This window comes from Crinia signifera, chromosome 6 (assembly GCF_055691185.1).
Source record: "Crinia signifera chromosome 6, ASM5569118v1, whole genome shotgun sequence".
NCBI lineage: Eukaryota > Metazoa > Chordata > Amphibia > Anura > Myobatrachidae > Crinia > Crinia signifera.
The window spans coordinates 268,522,801-268,547,068 of record NC_139222.1 but is presented as its reverse complement, the minus strand read 5'-3'; the positions used below and the strand labels follow the sequence as shown (position 1 = coordinate 268,547,068).

Below are 24,268 nucleotides of genomic sequence, written 5' to 3'. Positions count from 1 at the left end.
TCAGTGTCTTGTCTGGTGGAAGGTCATTTGTTACACTTGTATCAATAATCTTATGCTCTCCCTCGCCTAATAAAATGATTATCAACTGACAAATGGACTGGAGTTGAGCAAAACATATTTTATTATCTATACAGACCCGACATGCAATTATAACACAGTTTGACTAATTTCAATCAACCTGTGATCCACATTTATAATATCATGGCAATGATTGACACACCATATACATTGCTTTCTGTTTTTTGGAGTTACAGTATATCCAAGATTGGATATACAGATGTAGCGCCGCTCATCCAGCGCCAGGGTTCACCAGACCACCCCCACTGGCGAGCGGATGCTACATCTGACTGGGATGCGCAATTGTCCCACGCGCAAATGCGTCCCAGTTTCCTATCGGCGGGGGATGGGAACCCTGCCTGTCTCCACTTCAGGGAGACGGGCAGGGTTGGGGGGGGACCGGGGAGGTGGCGTAACGCATTGGGGATCGGTGGCGGAGAGAGCTCCATTGTAAGGGGACGCACGTGCGTCTTGTGTGCGCACGTCCCCTTCCGGGGGCTGGCGGGGGCTGACGAATCTACCGCCAGCCCCTGCCTGAATGAAGGGCGCTCCATCTGTATGGAAAATATTCCTCTGGGTGTTTTATTTGATTAGATGCTAGATTTGGTACTGGCATAAAGTATTATTACACCTGGGCTAGTAGTATTTTCCTGAAGTAGTAGTTTTTACCTGACACTGAAAGTGGCTCTTTGTTGAAAATAGACCCAGAATGGGGTAACATGGGTGTGTGGGTGTGGTGCCCCTGGATTGCTCTGGATGGATGACTCTGAGATGGCTCATTACAGGTTGAGTATCCCTTATCCAAATATCCGTTATCCAAATTATTCCGAAAACCATACATTCCAGAAAGTGAAAATATATATATATTTTTTTTGCTAAAAGCACTACTGGGGACATCTGTAACAGAACTACCGAGTACATGATATGTAACTGGCACTACTAAGGACACATGATATGTAACTGGCACTACTGGGGACATCTGTAACAGCACTACTGGGGACATGATATGTAACTGGCACTACTGAGGACATGATATGTAACTGGCACTAATGGGGACATGATATGTAACTGGCACTACTGGGGACATGATATGTAACTGACACTAAAGGGGACATGATATGTAACTGGCACTACTGGGGACATCTGTAACAGCACTACTGAGGACATGATATGTAACTGCCACTACTGGGGACATGATATGTAACTGGTACTACTGGGGACATGATATGTAACTGGCACTACTGGGGACATGATATGTAACTGGCACTACTGGGGACATGATATGTAACTGCCACTACTGGGTACATGATATGTAACTGGCACTAATGGGGACATCTGTAACAGCACTACTGAGGACATGATATGTAACTGCCACTACTGAGGACATGATATGTAACTGGCACTACTGGGGACATGATATGTAACTGGCACTAATGGGGACATCTGTAACAGCACTACTGGGTACATGATAATATGTGCAAGAAAATTATTGCGTAGCATTTAAATTCAGTATCTGAGATAGTACACAAACTTTGTTTCATGTTTTGAAACCTTGTTTTATGCACAAATAAAATATATTTGTGTGTATTTCATGTGTTTGATGTGTTTGTACAACATAAATGTAAGATACCTTAAGATACATCATTGAAATAGAAAAATATTCTGAAATATGGAATAATCCGTTATCCAAAATTCTTCTGGTCCCGAGCATTTTGGATAAGGGATACTCAACCTGTATTCAGGGGTGGAGTGGCCCGCCGGGAAACCGGGCCATTTCCTGGTGGGATGGTCGAGATTTTCACCTGCCTGGGCCGCATCATGCATCATGCGGCGGCCATATTTTTTGGGGGCTATCCTGCCCATGTGTCCAGGCTGCGGCCACGAGCGGACGGAAGCGGATGCAGCGTGGAACCTGGTCTGTAACCCCCCCCCAGGCAGTAGCGGTAACACCCCCAACAAGCATTAGTAACTCTAATCTTTTCACTAACACAATTTTTAATTTTTTAATTACATTTATTATTTTTGTATTATTTTTTTGTATATAGCTCTGGCTTTTAAGGCACCCATAATTTTATTGTGATAACTTATAACTTCCTTTAAGCTAGTTTAACACTACAAATAAAAACACAGACACCAATAGCTGGATTTAAAAGGTAAGATGGTACTTACTGATAACTGACCCGGATTTAAACTAGATTTTATGTTAGAGGATGGCAAAGGTGCTACAAAATGCCAGCTCCAGTCATTTGACATTACCAGTGTACACGATTATTGTACAATGTTACTGTACTTTTATTATACTAGCTGTCAGTTGGGGCATTTATGTGTTTGGAGCAAAGAATAAAAAATCAGCTAACCTTGCACCTGGACAGACCTTGTTGCACATACTGTACATTATTTCTGCAAGCAGGTGGATGCTTCTGCATGAAGCCCACAAGTTCAGGACAGCAATATTGTACAGTTTATATTTCGCATAACAAAGTAGGTGCTGAAACTCCCAGGAATAGACTTTGGATTATCAGCTACAAAATACTATTAAAAGCTTCTGGCTGGATCTCCTGATATATAATTAGCATTTAAGAATGCTCCAGATAAACAAAAATGATCCTAAAATGAATTAAAGGTAAAATGAATGAAATTTGATGGTTATAATTTTGCCATACACAGGGGATCTGCAGCTGTGATTTATATCCCTTTTACACTGCTTAGCTGGGTGGCACCCAGGATTTTGTACACGGGCCCAATCCAGACCTGGCTTGAGGCCACTTTCACACTGGCGACCATTCCCGGCTTATTGCCTGGTTGGTGATGTCACCGGGGGCATGTCCCAAGCTGGTGCTTGGAGATGAGATCTTCTCCAAGCACCGGCTGTTTCATTGCTGTAAACGGGTCCATAAGCTGGGTTGAATCCGTATTCAACCCTGATCACTACCCAGGTTGAAATCGCGGGTTGCTCTACACAGGTAATTTCAACCGGGTGCTGTTACACTACACAATGGCCATTATTCTGGTTCCTTTGCGAGTGAACCATTATAAGGGCTCATATCTCGGATAGCTGCACATTGATCTGCAATAACCTGGGATATTTCTGGCAGTTTAAAAGGCGTATCATAAATTACACATAAATGATCATCTAAATCGAGTCTGACGAAACAGTGGTCATGATGTTGCTCCCTGGCAGCTGGTGCAGGCTCATCCACAGGTTTGCTCCAACAGCAACACCTCACTGTCCGTGCCAGACTGCAGGTCATAGGCACTCCAAAGCATTAGAGAAAGCTGTATTATTACCATACTAAAATGAAGAATACCCGCAACTAGCTAGCCAGCTAAGAACAGGTTCTTTACTGCAAAGTTCAACATCTCATTAAAGCCAAGACCTCTGCAGCTTCAGTACCATCACAATTAGCTGGGACATAGTGATCATCCTAAAATGCTGTTCAGTTCATTTTTTACTTGTCTGCATTACATTATGTACATGACTCATTATATTACATTATGTACTACTTTGTCAAGCAGCTATACTTTGAATGGTACCCATTAGACATGGAAGCCCATTTGCAGGCACACTCATAATCATGTAATAAAGACAGTTCCCATGGATATTGCAGTGTCATAGCAACAAATCTTTGACCCCCTTCTATAGCGATTTCCTAGCCCCATGCTGCTCATTGCTAGGCTGGTGCAATTACAGTATGATGTACTAGTTACCAGCCCGTCAAAATGACATAACAACATAACTGTATTGTTAGCACCGGCGAATGTGCACGTCAGAAACGGAGCAGCACTTGATGTGACAATTGTGTCTTGCCATGTAAAGTGCAAAGTGCCTTTACCCAAGGTGCAGGTAACAGTGCCTCAGCAAAAAAACTGAAAGGTCCCTAGTCCATGTTGGGCCCCTAGGCTTAGCCTAGTTAGCCTAACAGATAACATGATATTGCCCCCCCAACCTGGGAAAAATTCCATTAATAAAAAGACCAGCAGCACATTCAGAGAGGAAAAATGCCTACAACTGGCTGGCCATGCAGGGGGTGCAGCATTCCTCATTTGATCATTATGTGCCAGTTGCTGGTATTATGCGAGTAAGTCATTTATCATGGAGGTTTTCCTGTGTTTTTCTGTTCCCATTTGGGTCCCAATGAATGAGCAAATAACAATATTTTTTTATTGTATTTATTTATTTACAGTTTCTTATATAGCGCAGCAGATTCCGTTGCGCTTTACAATAGTAGACAGTAATAAGACAAACTGGGTAACAACAGACAGACTTGGAGGTAGGAGGGCCCTGCATTTAAGATGTTGAACTATTTTGTTTTGGCGTAGAGGGATGCTTTTTACCCAATTTCTGTAAATATTACTCTGGATTGGTAGGAATACATACCAGATTATGGAAGGGATAGAATAAATACTAAAACATAACTATGGCCCTTATTCTGATCTGTGCGGAAATTCCCGCATTCTTACGGAGCGGTCCGCACGCCACGGTGTTTTTCCGCATGCGGCCATCGTCCGTAGAAACGCCCACGTGTCCTCCGCATTCGGACGGACTCACTCTTTAAGAACAGGGCGTGTTTACGGACGACATACAAATCATGCGTGTGCGGGAGAAACACTCCGATTCGGCACGGTATTACAGAGTATTACAGAGTATGCTCGGGAATACCGCATCCGAACGGGAGCCAAGCGGTGCTACCGCACGTAAGCGGAGGATTTCCGCAAAACAACCCACTATGAAGTATCTTCTGCAATACATCACATGACCCACTTATTCAATTACCTACCCTCATAAAAAACAGCTTATTTGTAATTGGAATCAATTAGATTCCAATATATCCTTACAAGCATGCCTAACACATGCATAGCACACATTAACCCTTACAGCAATGTAAGTGCAATGGTTTCTATTAAAGCACTGACAAGCGTCCTATTAGTGAGTAATGAGTAAAGGAGTAGATTCTATTGGGTTCAGGTGTTAATGGTTGTAGTCATTAGGCGTACGTTCGCCTACCGCATGAACGAGTGGTGTCCGCAAAGCAATAGTACACTTGTGGACACCGCACATTTTTGCCCTTTTTTCATCGCGTGCATTCGGAGTGGTTTCCGAATGTACGCCCCCCAACATAAGTGTACTCCCCCGTGTCCGCCCATGTTTCCGCCCCGTTTTGCCCACTTTGAAACTACGCCCATGTGTCATTCCGCATGACGCCCATAATACGCCCCTATTTCCCGACTGATATCGGTGAACAGTTTTGGACGGGATTTGGCCGAACTGGTACCGAGTCAAGGCGTGGCACATGCGCGTAGCGTTCTCCACGCATGCGCAGACGTCATAAAGACGCGATCCGTAAGTACGCGGTAAAGTCCGCATCAATCAGAATAAGGGCCTATGATGGGACATGTGGAACATGTGGAACTGCGATGGGCACATCCTTTGCACCGTCTTATGCTAACCTCTTTGTTTCAAAATGGGATTACAATTCCATATGGTCAGACAACAGATACTGACATAATATCATACTGTGAAAACTCTTCATAGATAATATCTTATTTGTTTGGGAGATACCATATAAGAACTCAAAGAGTTTAAAGATTACATGAATATGGACTCCATTACATTTATGTTTCACCACCACTACCAGCAAAAAAGTGTAATTTTTCTTGAATTGGAGATCAGCATCAAAATGAACAGCATCATTACCAAAACCTATACAAAACCAGTTGACGGCAATAACATCTTACCAATCCATAGTAATCATCACCAAAATTGGGTGAAAAGCATCCCTCTAGGCCAATACAAGAGGATTCGCCAAAACTGTACAGATCAGGACACCTTTTTGGAACAAAGTGCAACCATGACGGAAAACTTCGTCCAACAGGGTTACAATAAAAAAACTTTGAAAAGAACAACTAAACTCATTAAAAATTATGGATCATAAAGAAACCACCAAATATAAGTCAATTAACTCACAGAACACTAAACAAGACATCATTTTCATCACACAATTCAATAGCAATCACCGCATGTTTGAAAAGATCCTTGAAAAAAAATTGCACATCTTAAAACTAGATGAGGATCTGAAACAAATACTAACAAACAGAATAATCTATAAAAAAGCAAGAAATTTAAGACAAGAATTGGTGTCAAGTTTTATACATCCAAAACAACCCAACCGGTAGGATGTGACAAAATGGCTTCTATTCATGTCTAAACTGCAAAGCATGTAAAAATGAAAAAAGAACATCAACAAAACCAATTAAAAAGTTTCACACAAATACGACAAAAAAGGAATATCAAATTAAAGAACATATTTCTTGTGAATCCGAGGGGGTCATCTATCTTATTAGCTATCCCTGAGGGAAACAATATATTGGACAAACAAAAAGACAATTAAAAATTAGGATTTCAGAACACATTTACAATATTAAAAAAGGACTAAAAACCATAGTCTGTCCAACCATTTTTTTTTTAAGTTCATGAGAAAATTCTGGTTGGTCTCCATTTCACTGGAATCAAAAAATTAAATCCACATTGGAGAGGTGGTGACCACATCAAACATCTCCAACAGATAGAAACCAAGTGGATCTTTGAATTAAAAAACATTACATCCAAATGGGATGAATTTAGATTTTGAATTCAATGTATTCCTTTAAATTATATTTTATTCAAAAATGTTATATACTTTTTTCTCTATCTTTTTCTTTCTTGCGGTCTAAATTCTATTATGCATCTATTTAAGACATATATATTTTTACCTATTACCTCTTTTATATGCCCCTTTAAGTCATAAGGAACCTGTATACAACCCATACTAGGCATTTTAACATGTGGTTTCCTCCAATTTGGATGACCACTTCTGTTTTTACAAATAAAGTTTTTGTCCTAGAAAAAAAGAAATTTGGAGCAGCAAAGACATTCTTGAAAAAGTGCGCCAAGCATGAAACGCGTAGAAAGAGCTACCACCCATGGAGTCCGCTTCCCTCATCCATCACATCACGCCGCTGAAGCCCCATCTCTGCTGCTAACGGCGATCGAGGACGGGTGGACTGAATAGAAAGAGGCTGTGTGAAGAGAACAGCAGCTGGACCTGCTCACCATCGTTCACAGTCTGTGGTCATGAAGAGGTAGGACAAATGCAGACCCACAGACTTTCCACCACCCAATAAGAGTGTAAACATTTTAACAATTATATATAGATTTTTTTTTACAGGTGCTTTCTTTATTTTTACTTCACTAATCTTTTATCTCACTATCCTCTTTTTTTCATATCATAACTCTTTTAGCGCTCATTTTACAAATATCATTGCATCATTTATTATTGAGCCGCTTATCATAAATAGTGCAGCGCTTTATTCTCATTATAGCCCTTATGGATGCACCTTTTCTGTACTCCATTTAACTCCTCCCCTTTCTCCGAGGCAACCTCTGCATTGCTAATGCTGCCGTCTTGCTCCACCAATCTATGTGTCCGGCTGAAAGCAAGGTGCCTCTGCACAAATCACAGTGCACGGTGGGAATTACCCATCATAAATTACCTTCTCTGTGCTCAAAGTGAGCAGGTGAATCCTAGACGGAAATACAGCGGATGAGCCGCACAAACCTGGGAGCTCTTAATCTAAGCTTTAAATCTCTGCATCATGCCGGATTTTGCTGTCAAAATGAAAAAGAAAATATGTATTTGCTTCAGCAGAGAGATTGATTTGAGTATGACCCTCAGCAGATTGGAAGTGTGGACAGATAATTTGTGGTTGGAATTATACCTTGAGGAAACCTGCAATAAATTTGAGTGGATTTTTGTAGTAAACAATAATTCTATATTTGTGGGGCAGGAAATAGCCTCTACCACACCTTTTTTGATTTACTGATCCCTAAATACACACCACATGTGCCCTCCCCCTGCTCTTCCAGACACAGTTGCTGGGGCTCTGTTCTGCATTTAGGTGATGAAAGCTTCAGAGCCCTACTAACAAGTTCTGTGGAAAGGTTCATAGGGAGAGCTTGCTACTATGCTTAACCAGTGCGGCGATGCTTCAGATTAACAAACCACCTCAGACAGAGGAGAGAGCAGGTAAAAGTACTGCACAAAATAATAAAAATGTAAGGAAGAATTCTACACAAAAAAATACTATGCCACAATAAAAAAAAAAAAAACATGGGAAAAAAAAGGATGTATTCCGTCACTTTATCTGTATACAATTAATTCAATTGATACTTTCAGTGCAGTAGCAGTTAATACTCTTACACAAAAACATATTTATAAAATGATTAGGGTTGTGTGGACAGTGTTTTGGCAGCAGAATCACTTTGATGCAGAAACGGCATTTGCCATGCGCTTAACGCTAGGATGACTGAGTGGGCCCTCACTTTAGATTGCTGCGGGTAACTGAATAAGAAGCTTGTGCCACTCTATAATGCCCACTGGAAACTGCCTTTACATTGTGGATGTAACATAGCTGGCGTAACACTCTGAGTTCATCCCAGTTGCCCGGAGGCAAGATAAATATTGGTGAGCTATTGGACTAAAGAGAAAGTGTTTCTTTGCACTTGCACTTTCTCTTTATTGTCCGTCCTGACGACAAGGATTGGAGCCTTGAAACGTTGACAAAATACATGGACAACCACATTGTATTTTTTCAACGAAGAACTAAAAAACTTGCCATATTAAGTGCTGTGAGTGCCGATTTATTCCGCCTTCCCCTGCCAGGGAAAGGAGGGTACCCCTGTCTATGTATATATATGCAAAAAGGAATGGAGAGGGAGCGCAATAATGAGCATTCAATAAAAACTTTTTACTCAAAGAATCAAGCTCACATACATTGAAATAAACAGCATTTTGCTTGCCAGTATAAAATCAACCACCACACTACGCTAACGGGAAGGGACCGGGATAAGCCATATCACCATCAGTAGATCTTTAGTGGTCAGGAACATCAAGCACAGCGTTGTAGATTAGGCCACGCCCAACGCGTTTCGTCATCAAGAGACATTACCCGTATTGTCAAAAAAGATTGGTCGGTAGTTAAGACGGACCCGGAACTAAAGTTATTAGACACTAAATTATTACCATGCTTTAAAAGATCTAGGAATTTATGTGACACATTAGTCAGAATTTATAATCCTGCTAATGTTGAAAAAAGAAAGCTTTAGGAAGTATCAGGTGTACCTGCGTAACCTGCAGATACATGATCTTGGGTCCAGTCTTTTATCACCCACATTCTGGAAAATCTTTGTCCATTAAACACACTTTGTATTGTAACTCGAAATATGTGGGCTATCAAATTTTATGCTTGTGTGGCCTCAGCTGCATAGGAAAGACTGAGCGGACTTTTAAAGAGCACATGACAGCGCACCGCTCAGCAATCAAGTTAGCATTGGAAACCGGGTCAAGTCCCCAACCAGTGGCGCGTCACTTTGTCTCTGCTGGACACAGTGTCACCAGCATTAAGTACCGCATGATAGATCAGGTTGTAGCATCTATCTCGGGGCGGTGACAGGGGGCAGCAATTATTACAATGTGAAGCCAGTTGGATTTTGCGGCTTATCATTATTATGTGTGTATGTTTCTATGGTAACTGGCTAATTGCACTTTATTATGACGTCACTAGTGAGCGTCTGGGTCCTGGGCGTGCACGCCGTGGACGGTAAATGCTGGTTGTTCACATATAAGGTCAGTTGTGTGGTTGTTTTAAATTAGCCTGAATAAAATACTATCAAGTATTGAAACTGTGTGAGCTGAAATAAAATATTGCGTTATATACATAGGCTGGAGTGCTACATATCACCGTTAATTTAATATATATATATAATAGTGGAGATGTAACCCACTCGGGGTGAAGCATCACACGGCACTCAAGGATTTTCAGGTAAATTCAAAGCAAGTTTTAATGCAACAGTTTCGAGGCTACTTGGCCCCTTCGTCAGGCTTACAGCAAGGCTGTAAGCCTGACGAAGGGGCCAAGTAGCCTCGAAACTGTTGCATTAAAACTTGCTTTGAATTCACCTGAAAATCCTAGGAGTGCCGTGTGATGCTTCACCCCGAGTGGGTTACATCTCCACTATTATCTACTTCTTACAAAGGCACCCAGGTATTTGGTTCCAGGACAGCGGAGTGCCGGGTCGACACCACTTTATATATATATATATATATATATATATATATATATATATATACTGTAGATATTAACATCACTATGTAATATGCAATAAATACACTAGAAGCTAATGAGGCGGGTTAATGAGAGCACATTAGTGGAACGCTGTTGTTACAAATCAAATAATTGTGTTAATATGTTATCTTTTTCATTTTTTACAGATTAGCTAAACAAATAGGTTGGTTGGTTTATTTACTTATATAGGTTTTTTTTAATACCTACCTGGTCCCAAATAGTCTTTAAGGATTTTTTAAAGATATGATAGGTTTGATGTATATATCATATATATATATATAGAGAGAGAGGTAGACGGCCTGGCACTCCCTCAGCTGGGATTCAGTACCTGGGTGCCTTCTGGAACAAACAGGTAGTCTCGTAGGAAGGAACAGACAGCGGCACTTAAACCTTGACAAAGGGGTGTATGATACCCCGAAACGTTGGTTTGCTTTAATACACGCTGTTGAAAACCCTTGGAGTGCCGCTGTCTGTTCCTTCCTACGAGAATATATATATATATATATATATATATATATATATATCCAGGGGTAAGGATCACACTCTCCTCCAAAAGGTGGCAACTGCCGGGGTGTCAGCTCAGGGGTTCCAGACAAGTCCAGTTCTCCAATATAGCCACAAAGATGAGGACACTCACCGGTCTTTCTTCAAAATAATTTTTATTCCATATCACCACATCCAATAAAGTGCAAAGTGCATGACAGTGGGCCTAGGGCCAACGTTTCGGTCTGCCAACAGCGAGCGCAGCGAGCCCCGCGAGGGGACACGGAATGTATTTTATGGAATTGCATGCAAATGGCATGCAATATTGGGGACTTGCTTTGAAACAACATCCGTGTCCCCTCGCGGGGCTCGCTTCGGGCTCGGTGGCTCGCTGCGCTCGCCACGCTATATAAAATCAACTCCACGCCCTAGTGGATAGTGGGGTAATGAAATGGATAGTAAATCTTATCCTATATCTTATGCGATATCTTATGTCAAATCGCATACAAAATCGTATCCTATCTAGTATCCTATCTGTCCTATCTAGTGGCGCCGTGAAAGTAAAGAAGTACCTATATGTCTAGTGTCCGTGAGTCTCCGAAACACTGCCATCTGCTGGCAGAGAGTGAAACAATATCTCTTTCTCACACATGCACAAACGCAGACGCTAGGCCATGGCCTATGCCATCAACTTTCAATGCTTTTGCTTTGAGCGGGCTTTAGTACTGTACCACCCAGAGTATTGTCAGCACAGGTTGCTGGTTCTTACCATCCTCGTAGTTTTTCAGGTAGTTGTCTGGCCCAGGTCCTCTCTTTGCTGGGTTCTTGACGTTCTGAAACTGTAAGAAATCTGTTCTTCTTCCCCCAAACCTCAGGTAAGCAGGGGCCAGTCCACGGGCAAGAGTCACAAGCCTTTTAGAACTGCGAAGACGAGAAACGACATTCTATAAAATAACAGAACTCAGAGATCTGACTACACTACGCACACAAGTCATACTAGGCCTGATTCAGAGGTTTACCCAATTCCCATCTAACTGTGATCACACGCGCAGTGGTTCTGCAAAAATCTGGTAATGTTGCATTGCCTCCCACAAATGTTCTTTGACTATCAATCACTCTGCGTGGAAATTCTCGCTGTGACCGCTGTTGGTAATCCATCGGGAAATACGCACAGTACAAAAAAAAAATCACTCAAATCCGCAAACATCTGCATTGCATCCACCTCCGCATTAGGTCCCTCTCTGACTGGGGATTTAAGAGATTTACGTTTGTACTGCGATGTGTCTAAGTTACACTGTGGATGTGTTGCGGTGGATTACCTATGGCAATCTCATTGAGGCTTTTCACGCAGAGTGATTGACAGTCAGAGAGCATTTGTGGAAGGCAACGGGGAAGGGGGTCGTAGACTCAAACTCAGGCACGTTTCAGCCTTTTGAGGGCATGTCTCAGCCTGCAACAGCATTTGTATACGCACTTATAGTGGCTCAGGTGTATTACTTCCAAAATACATTTTGTACAAAATGTACCTTGCTCAGATTATCAAAGGTTTCAGCATTGTGCGCCCATTGGTGCATCTTTGTATGGAAGCGATGGATCTGAGACACTACCGGTTGGCATCTCAGTACATACTGTATCAAAGCAACTGCAACATATTTTTGCGGAACTCTTGTGTATGGGATCGCAGTTGCAATGAGATTTGTTCCCACCTCTGAATCGGACCCAGAATAATGAATAATGAATAATGAATACAGTTAGAAAATAATCTAGTTATTCTCTGTGTGACTCTGCTTAGCAGTAGAAAATGTACATATACTGTATGTAGTCTTAAGGTGCATACACACTGTACAATTTTTTTTACCAATTTCTTTGAAAGACATTTCCCTTGAACCCAGTGTCCCGGACGAAAGATATTGACGACAGACGAAAGACGAAAGATCTAGCTACAATTTATAGGCTCTCTTTGAAAGATATCCAAATTGAGCTGCATGCACAGTTGACGAACAATCTTGATGAACAACTGGCGGGTATGCGCATCATCATTCGTCGTTCGTCTGTTGTCAATATCTTTCGTCAACATCTTTCGTCCTGGAGTCTTTCAACAAAATTGGTCAAAAAAATTGTACAGTGTGTATGAGCCTTTAAGGTATTACACTATCAGGCTGTTAGGATTGTTCTTAGGTTGCCCAGGGCAGATGCAGTTTCCTGTGTAAGATCTTTTATTTTTAGATATAATATAAGAAAACCCCCTGTATTATTATTATTATTATTATTATTATTGGTACTTGTTTCCTATCTGGGCGCCCAGGTTTTCAACGTACGGCACCGTAATGAAATCGTATCGCATCGCATCGGATTCGGTACGCGATGATGTACGATGGCATACGATGCTATCCGATCCGATCCGATTTCATTTTAAATCGGATCGCATCGCATGCGGTGACGCGATCAACCCCGATTTTTACATTGGAATCAATGTTAAATGGTCCCTGAGACCCGATTTTACATTGATTTCAATGTAATAACCCCGCAAACCCACGATTTGTATAGGAAACCCCCCCCCCCCCCATGATGGTTTAAAATGCGCCTCTATTGTTAACGCCACCCCAGTATTGACGTCAACCCGAAGCGTGGCGAGCGCAGCGAGCCCCGCGAGGGGCGGCGGTACGCGTCCTCCGACTTTTTCATACCCCCACTATCCACGTCGGCGTGGAGTTGAGAATAGAATAGTGTGGCGAGCGCAGCGAGCCACCGAGCCCGAAGTGTGGCGAGCGCAGCGAGCCCCGCGAGGGGACGCGGATACCTGTGAAGCCCGCGAGGGGACACGGATACCTGTGAAGTATCTGCGTCCCCTCGCGGGGCTCGCAGCTCTCGCCACGCTTCGGGCTCGGTGGCTCGCTGCGCTCGCCACACTATTCTATTCTCAACTCCACGCCGACGTGGATAGTGGGGGTATGAAAAAGTCGGAGGACGCGTACCGCCGCCCCTCGCGGGGCTCGCTGCGCTCGCCACACTTCGGGTTGACGTCAATACTGGGGTGGCGTTAACAATGGAGGCGCATTTTAAACCATTAGGGGGGGGTTTCCTATATATCCTATGGGCCAACCATAAAAGCAGGGAACTAAATCGGATCGCATCGCATCGCATCGTTCAATATCGTGTATGTGCATTTGTGGTATCCGATGCGATGCGATACGATTTTTATACGGAGAATAGCATGGTGCGCAATTAACGTAGCGGGCGCCCAGATAGGAAACAAGTACCTTATTATTATTATTATTATTATTATTATTATTATTATTACTGGTTATTGATATAGCGCACACATATTCCGCAGCGCTTTACAGAGAATATTTTGAACATTCACATCAGTCCCTGCCCCAGTGGCGTATCGATATTGGTCATGGAGCATGGGTAAAAACGAATTGTTTATCAGTAATTATTTGTGAGCATGGATTCCATTTAAGAAAGCGAATGTTGAGAAAGTATTAGGCTGTCCTAAATGTTTTTATGGAAAGTCTAGGTTGATAAATTAATCTAGAGATTAGGTTAATTGTTGTCTCTGTTCCCAAAACACTTAAGAGGGGAAAAAATCCATGTAAGATTACAAAACTGATATTATAGTTGGCAATGGTGACTTTTTATGGCTCATTTCTTAAAATGGAACATTAATCATGAAAACAATTGTTTATGCAGTATATACAGTAGTACAATCAAACGGATATACATAAATAAACAGCCAGCAATTATTAGCAAGATTTAAATGCGCACATACCAAGTGGCATTTACGTCTTTAATTAGGAGCTTTAGCACAACAACATAGTCAAATATCTTATATAAATTAAAAAACATAATATAAACGTTTGTGATCAACTTAAGCAAAACGGTTTCTCAATATCATCCAGTCCCATGCGGCACATGTAACATTACAGGCAGCTGCATAGCGAGGGAAGAATAAAGTTGATAGGAGAAATATTATGCATAAACAGAGGCTCATAAATGTTTCAGGTGTCCAGTAAGCAATTGCAGGTTGCAGTCTATTGCAAGTTAAGCTGGTTTCACATGGCAAAAACCTGCTTTCAACTCGTTATTGTAAACGTTTTTTTTAAATGGGTCAAAACCCAGTTAAACCCCTTTCACATTGCATGTTGTAACTGGTATATTGCAGTTTCAATACCATTTTTGTACCTTCAGATTCAACCCATTTCACCCATAGAAAGCCATACAATGTCATTTAAAAAAAGAAATTCCTGCTTGTGGGCGGGGATCGTGTGTGGTTATCATTTGTAGCAAATACCGTTTCTGAGCTGTTCAGACTGCAGGAAAAACGGCTCAGAAACGTGTAGGATCCTGCTTTTAACACGTTTCAAAATACCGGTATTTTGTAAACGGTAAATTGATTCTGGAGCTTTCATATTGCAGCTGCTACCATTTTAAAGCAGTTAAAAATCGGCAATATGCCGTGTTAAAACTGCAATGTGAAAGGGGCTTAAGTAAGAGAAGGTATACGCTTTATAAAGGTAAGCAGACAGGAGTTGATAAAAGAGAGCAATAGTCTGCAAATTTCTAGAATATGCCACAAATTATAAATATAAAAAGGAAATATTGGTGAGTAAAAAGGTACCTAGCAAGGTCCTACTGTATAAAAAAAAAAAAAATACATCAAGCACTGGTTAGCGGAATATCTTTCAATTATTAATATATGTGTGTGCATACATGCACATATATATAGGGTGAAATTTAATAGGATGAGAGATTCAGAAAGTGAGAGATTTGGTAAGAAATCTCCATTTTTCTTTTAAAGCGGCAATCATTTACACTTCGAACTCAAACTGGTGTAAATTATTGCCACTTTAAAAAAAAAAAAATGAGAATTCTTACCAAATCTCTCACATTCTGAATCTCTCGTCCTATTAAATTTCACCCATTATTTTTATTTTTTGATTCAACACAGTGCGGTTTAGCACAGTGGTACTAGTGTTAAAGTTGTCAACATTCTATATAGAAGTGAACCATTGAATCAAGGGCTACAGAAAATGATGGAAATATTGATACATTATATGTTCACCATTGTAACCCAGGACTTTACCGCCAAGTACCATACACTGACAGTTAACTTACTGTCAGTAAATCAAATTTTCACCCATCAGTAAGAAAAATAAGTCAGGGTCATTAAGTTTAGGACTCAATTGTGTCATGACAGTAATTCACACAAGAGTGTTACACTAGGGATTTCGGATTGGGCACGGTTGTAAATCTAATAGTTCACATCCAAACCTCCCTCTGTTATGAATGTTGCTTCTATTGTCAGTTATAGACTCATCTTTATAGACCGTAAAAATGCGCCAGTAAGGACTGACAGGCTTCAGTGCTTTATTTATAAAACTGATTGTACTAGGAAATAAATGAAGAAATTGTGTTTGCTATATAAAAATGTCTTATGTACAATATTTTTTTTAATAAATTAGCTCCAATAGAGAATCATGCAAAAACTGACCATGTCACATAACATAGTAATTACTGAACCCGGTATACATTCCATCACCAGGTATATAAAACTCATATCACTTTCCAGTGCCAATATTATCAAATTGTATAAAGGCTTGAAAGATGAAATATACTGAACCCTATTTATCATCACTGTCTTTTACTTATAGTTAACAGTATTATTCTCATTATGAAACTATTAGGATGTTTTAAAAAAGAATCATCATTGTATGTGTGCGTGTGAAAATATATATATAATCTACTATTACACTGCCCAGTCATTAAGCAATAAAGAAACCTTCTTGGGAGCACTAATGTTGGGTTCTGAGACCAGGAAGTAGAATTACAAAATAAAACTGACGGGCTGCTTTCTATGGATGAGCACTTCCTGGCCCAGACATTTGTGTCAAGTTCCCAATGATGCTGTACAATGAGATTTAACTGATGCAATTCAATCAAATAGGGATCGAATCGCACAGCGCCGTATACACATTCTTCCGTTTGGACTACACAGTACAGATCTGCACTATATACACTTGCCTGCACAGTCTATTTTTCTACTCGATTTTGATGCTGCCAGGTCACGCATCGGGATCGGGAAAAAAATCAAATGTGTTTGATTTCCGAATGATTCCTATTCGATTTAGCTTATATGAGCAAACTTGAATAGAAAAATAGACTACATCGAACCGGGCGTACGCCCTATTACACTTACTTAAGAGTACATGGCTGACGGAAACACTGCTGTATGTAATTCAAATGCTGTAAATAAAAACTTTGGTGGTTGAATCACAAGTTGGAGTGTTGTTTTCTATAGCTTAAGATATATATATATATATATATATATATATATACATATACCAAGTAGTTGCCCGGTACTCCTTTAGAAATAATAATAAACTGTTTCTTGCTGTGGTGCCATCCAGAGACCAGTCGGTCCAAACAATATCCAATAGTAGACGGCGGCACTCAAGCAGACTTGTATATAGGATAAAAGTCATTTAATTGGACCGATTAAAGAACTTTTATCCTATCTACAAGTCTGTTTGAGTGCCGCCGTCTACTATTGGATATTTATATATATATATATATATATATATACACATATATATATAAATATACACACACACACACAAACACATATACATACACACATAGTGCTCATGTAGGGGCATGTATTTAAAGTCGCCTGGACTATAAATGATTATGTCCAATATTTTCCAGAAGACAATAATATTGTGATAAGGAAGATCCTTGCTGCGTACTGCACGTGTGTTTGACCCATTGAGATGTTAAACCATTTATCCCTGGTGAGAGTCTAAACCAGGCATTCCCAACCACGGTCCTCAAGGCACACCAACAGTGCAGGTTTTGTAGATATCCAGGCTTGAGCACAGGTGACTTAATTAGTATCTGAGGGATTCTGATTAAACCATCTGTGCTGAAGCCTGGATATCACTAAAACCTGCACTGTTGGAGTGCCTTGAGGACCGTGGTTGGGAATGCCTGGTGTAAACTGTGATAGGTTATGTTAACATTTGGGCAAACAAATTTCTTTTATCAGGAGTCTGACTAAAGAACAAGGGGAAATACCTACTGTCTCACCTCAGACAGAACCATGCATCACAACTGCTGTCATGGGCACAACAAAGACTCTTCTCATCTGCTATCTACTGGGGAGAGTATAACACAGCTGGCTACTCATAGGACAGATGAGATTGCCATTTGACATTCAAATATTTTTTAAGCTATTGGATGCGTTTCTATATATGTATTTTTTTTTACAAAGCCTTTTATTAAAAGGATATTGTTTAACACACAGTTTTTTTCACATTTATGGGTATCTTTATCAGGGCTCAGACAGATTAAATAGTGACCGATAAAGTACTAACCAATCAGCTTCTAACTTCCATGTTACAGGCTGTTTTAAAATTCACAGTTAGGAGTTGATTGGTTGGTATTTTTTCTCTCACAACTTTATCACTTCATTCTTTCACTTATACCCTCTTTAAAATAGAAAACAAATGCATATATGAAAAAAAATTATTATTTGGCATGAAATTATAATTCGACGTGAATAGGTAGGTAAAACATTATTAGGATAACACAGCTAATTAGCATGAAACAAAAAAGAGCAGTTTTACAGTACAGGATTATTGTATAATAAAAAAAAAAGTCTAATGTTCAGTTAATATATTTAATATGCAGCCATGCACCTAAATACATTTTTAAAGTTAAGAAACCATCTCCAAACACAGTCTGGTAATTGGAAAGTAATCTTGCAATTTATGGATCAGGGTAAATAAAAGGATTCTGCTAATACATAGTGAACTGCACCACATTTAGTCGTTTGATGTCTGATTTTATGTAAGAGGGTAGGTTTAATTATCAAAGTAGTTTTGAATTAAACAGGCTTTACGGATCAAAAGTTCTTCAGAAACAATGTGAATGTATTTTGGCTTCTAGTATATATTTGCTGAGCCAGAGACAGGGCAGGATTGTGAGTTAGGTGGAGCCTGGATGGTATGTGGAAGGCAAAAACTTCTGGGTCGTGTAGAAAGTTCTGCTTGTAAATAAACTCATAGATAGTAAGTATAACATATATTGAGCAGCTACAGTGTGTGGCCAAGACCCCCTAAACGTGCAAAGTTGCATTAAAAAAGCCAGGACGACCAATTGTTGGGTATGTGCAAGCAGAAGGGTTTTTTCTTCAGTCATAACTGATAAATTTCTGAAATGCTTTATACATTGCAAACATGTGCATCTTAATGGGAACCAGTTCTCTTCTCCATTAGAACATGCTTAAAAAAGAGGAGGAAAGGAGAAAAAAAAAAGACCTTGTGAAATGGTTTAGAAATGGAGTATCAGTTTCAATAGCAGGACTGGATCTGTACTATTCGGGGTAGTAGCATTTACTTGCTGACTCTGGGGCTTACCTTAGAAAGTCCAGCCAGCCATCACGGATGATTGAGGGGTCCAGCTGGACAGATAGAAAGTTCTCACTGACAGCCCTTGTAGGGTTCTTGGTATTGACATCAAGGAGAATCAGTGTCCTTCCTTTCACACCTGGAGACCTGGGCACGGGGAAAGGTCTCCTTTCGCCAATTTGGGGGGTAGAGGAGACGTTGTTCATCATGATGATCATTAAGGTGAGCAGCAGGTACACGTCTATAGGATGAGAGCAGGGGACTGATGGGAGGAACATGCTGATGGCAGTTGTCGCACCGCTATCCTAGAGAGGACACTCACTGGGAAGCTAATTGTTCTTATCTCAAGTGCATGTCAGAGAGCCCTTTTTGCTATGTTTTGGTGCTGCTGGAGGGGAAACCCACGCCCCTGACCAGCCTTCAAGCAGCTTGGGCCAAGAGTCCCAGTAAGCCAGCACCGCCCATCTAAGAGATTCATGCTGCAGACTCATCCGCTTCTGCTGATGAAAGGTAAGGTGGGTGCTTAACCCAGTGCACTCCGGGGCGGACACCGCAGCACAGAGGCTGCTGCAGACGGCGGATACAATGTAACAGAGCGTGCACGGGGGCACTGCCACACTGCCACTCAGTCATACCCTGTCCTCTGCTGCTGTCACTGTATAGTGGTGCAACATACTGCTACACGACGTGGGCGTATATACAGTGCTCATTATATATATATATATATATATATATATATATATATATATGTATGTATATATATATATATATGTATGTATGTATATATATGTATGTATGTATATATATATATATATATTAATATATTGTATATGCACCTGAATAATTCGAGACAGGATAGAGAAATAAATAAATGTCAGATAGTGGATACATGTATGTGTGGTTTATTGTTTGTATTGATTGTTCCTATTACTATATTATTATATATTTAATGTCATGCTCTTATTATCAGTGTGTCTGCATCCTTCAGTTGTACTACACAAACTCTGTTGGTGCCATAAGGGGGGGTATTTATTAAATCTCCGAGCAAGATAAACGTGTGAAAGATAAATGCCTAGCCAATCAGATTCTGCCTTACAATTTACAGGCTGTGTTATAAAAATTACAGAAGCTGATTAGTTAGTACTTTATATCTCACAATGTTATCTCCATAGGTCACCGATCCATATCTCTCTATATATCTATCTATCTATCTATCTATCTATCTATCATCTATCTATCTATCTATCTATCATCTATCTATCTATCCATCCATCTATCTATGATTATTTATTTTAAATGAATTTCTTCTATCTAGCACAGTGCATAGTAGTAATAGTTGTAGCCTGGATGTAGAAGTTCTATAGAGAAGAGAACCTAATTACAGATTACACTGTATAAATATTTATTGACGCAATGAGGAGTCTTTCATTTGTGTACTATTGTCGCATTGTGTGTGTTGTGAACGAAAATTGTTATATAGTGAAGTCGGTTACTCACAACAGAATGACATTATCTGTGCGTACTGCATTCATGCTAAATTACTATTATTTATAGTGACAAATATGAAACTTTCCTAATTGTGTTACGTCTAAATGCTGTATACCAAACACCAATATATGTATTATTATGACCGATGGATAGATAGATAGATAGATAGATAGATAGATAGATCAATAGACACAAAACTGATTTATAATATAGTGTTGATTAACTATAGCTGGATAATTAAATATCTATGATTTGCTCAAACAGGGATTTCCTAGAGGACTGCACTGCTATGGGTTGAAGAGGACATCGGTTCAGAACCGCTGAATCATAGATATTCTGCAAGGTCTCCATGTGCACAACCCAGCAGTCCTGTGAAGCCTGTACATATAACGCGATTCTACACTGCAAGTACTGTTTCCATATACACCCACTGTGCAGTATATAACAGAGGATAATGTAAATAATGTGTGATTAGATGTAAAGCAGCCAGTGCCACCCAGGCAGTGTATCCCTCGGCACTGGCTGACGCCTCTCCGGTCCCTACTGTACAATATACACCATGTATTATTGATATGTGCCAGCCATTAACCATTCTTAATGGGGAGCTAGACATAGTTTGGACAAATGACAGAAAATATTATCCTGTTGGAACTGCGAATGGCGCATCTTGCGGAGAAATGCTCAGCATAGGAAGGTTGTCATTGGAGAAACGCAGGTAAATGCGCATATTAATAGTCCATGGGTGCTAGGTATATGCGCATATTTATAGTCCATATATTATGGGGTGCAGGCATCTGCGCATATTAATAGTCCATTTAGTTTGGGGTGCAGGCATATTCGCATATTAATAGTCCATTTAGTTTGGGGTGCAGGCATATGCGCATATTGATAGTCCATATATTATGGGGTGCAGGCATATGCGCATGTTGATGATAGTCCATATATTATGGGGTGCAGGTATATGCGCATGTTGATAATAGTCCATATATTACGGGGTACAGGCATATGCGCATGTTGATAATAGTCCATATATTACGGGGTGCAGGCATATGCGCATATTGATAGTCCATATATTACGGGGTGCAGGCATATGCGCATATTGATAGTCCATATATTACGGGGAGCAGGTATATGCGCATGTTGATGATAGTCCATATATTACGGGGTGCAGGCATATGCGCATGTTGATGATAGTCCATATATTATGGGGTGCAGGCATATGCGCATATTGATAGTCCATATATTAAGGGGTGCAGGCATATGCGCATGTTGACAATAGTCCATATATTACGGGGTGCAGGCATATGCGCATATTGATAGTCCATATATTAAGGGGTGCAGGCATATGCGCATGTTGACAATAGTCCATATATTACGGGGTGCAGGCATATGCGCATGTTGATGATAGTCCATATATTACGGGGTGCAGGCATATGTGCATGTTGATGATAGTCCATATATTATTGGGGTGCAGGCATATGCGCATATGGATTGTCCATATATTATTGGGGTGCAGGCATATGCGCATGTTGATGACAGTCCATATATTGGAGGTTACGCATATGCGCATATTGACAGACCATGTGCGCCTATAGCTACTGTATAACATGAGACCCTTCATTTTATTACACATTCAATTAATTTCGTCTGGGTAAAAAACGTTATTTCCTTATTTTGTTCGTAAAATAATAAATACGACGATGAAATCCTTGGGAAATGTAGCCAGCAAACCGCATATATTTGGCGGAATTAGCGAGTGGAGTCTATGTTATACAGTATGAAATTAGTACAACAAAATAAATGACGCAAAAAAACTGCCCATTGGCTCAATGTCCATGGACCATACACAAAGCAATCAATAATTAGTCAATCACTAATAACAGAGGGGGGGATCCTGATGCATACAAAACATTATATAGATTTCTTTATAATATGATTTTGTGGAAGAATTTCTAGGAGGAACAATATAATTGCTACTAGATTATTGGGGGGGGGGATGTATTATTTGGGAATACATGTGATGGTAAAACAATCATTATGCTAATGACACACAGACATCATTAGCTAATTACACACTAATAGCACGATCCTCTCCACAACATACGCCTTAGTAAATAACGCAGGGAATAAATGGCAAATACTATTATCTCTCGTGTGTGTGTGTGTGTGTGTGTGTGTGTGTATATGTAACAATAGCCATGCACATTAACAAAGAAGGGCCCACTGTAATGCCAAGCACTGTGTGATGTACAGTATGGGTTTGTACAATGGTAATGATGTAGTAGATGTGAGTCTGGCGTACGTTACAGGTCCCTGGACACCGGTCATGCAATAAAACCGGACGCGATTTCGCCATTGGCGATATATACTGTATGAGCGGTACATACGGATAGCGCTGCTCAGTGCCGTGTCGAAAAAACATGTAACGTAAAACAGTTATTTAGTAGTAACTAATCTTCCAGACCCAGACCAAAGTCAGGCTGGGGTTTCTATATATTGTGGGATTTGGTCAAATAGTGCCACCTGCTGTACAAAAAGGAAAGAGCAGGACACTGTTACCACCAAGTTATCCAACGAACAGCCAACATATATGTTTTTGTGTGTGTGTGTGTGTGTGTGTGTGTGTGTGTGTGTATGTATGTACGTAGGTATGAATGCATGTGTGTGTATATTCATGTATGTATTTATAGTTATGTATGCATGTATGTATGTATCAGTGTGTGCATGAATGTATGTATCAATGCATGTGTGTGTATAATTATGTATGTATGTATATTTATGTATGCAAGTATGTATGTATATTTATGTATGTATGTATGTATGTATGTATGTATGCGTGTGTGTATGTATGTATGTATGTATGTATATGTGTGTGAATATAGATGTATGCATGTATATAGATAGATACACACACATACACACGTGTGTATCTGTAAATATACATATATATAGTACATACACACACACACACACACACACACACACAAACATATACATATGTATGCGTTTACATTCCATATTTACTGTTTTTCCAAAAAATGCCACATTGTGAGTTAGTAAATAGGCAAATGAGAGCAGGAGATGTTGTAAAATGGATATTGCAGCGATGTGAGAAATGTATGTGATTACTGCCTGATTCGTGTCCACCTCTTATTGTACTTTAGGTTTATTTTCCAAAGCTCCAGTCAGTTCTGGCAAGGAAAAGCCATTAGTGGAGCCTCTCCCCAGAAACCCGGTGGAAGCATAGAATATGTTTCCTTTCCCCCCCTGTATTTATCGGCTTCAAAAGGAGACCCCTCACTGGGAATAGTGTCTGGGATAACCACAGCTTGTAGACCTCTAAAAGTACAGTCCGGCCACTTAACTATCTCACTGCCGGCTCCTCTAACCGGTTATTACAGTACATTCTTCAACCATAGAGAGCGGAGACTTTCTGTACACAGTATCTTTGCTCTGCCAATGCCCAGCATCTAAAGCTCGTCCCCTCTTTATGCCAAAGCTTATATTAACCAGCAATTGTTATAGTATAAATACCAAACAAATGTTAGGACATATGAAACTATTATTTGACATGAAAAAAAAAAGATGTATGCTTTTTATCAATATAATAAGTTATTATATAATTTTACCTTTAAAAAACTAAGCATGATCTGTATATAAATACATAC

General features: G+C 40.2%; 1 protein-coding gene across 4 annotated transcripts in view; it reads right to left on the bottom strand.

Annotated features, from left to right (window-relative positions):
- Nucleotides 1-24,268, bottom strand: part of HPSE2 (heparanase 2 (inactive)) — a 333,369-nt gene that overhangs the window by 237,290 nt on the left and 71,811 nt on the right. For all 4 annotated transcript variants that reach the window (XR_014444637.1, XM_083149563.1, XM_083149565.1 and 1 more), the window contains one exon: nt 11,471-11,622. The gene's annotated coding sequence lies outside the window, so the exon portion shown is untranslated. The remainder of the gene's footprint in view (nt 1-11,470; nt 11,623-24,268) is intronic.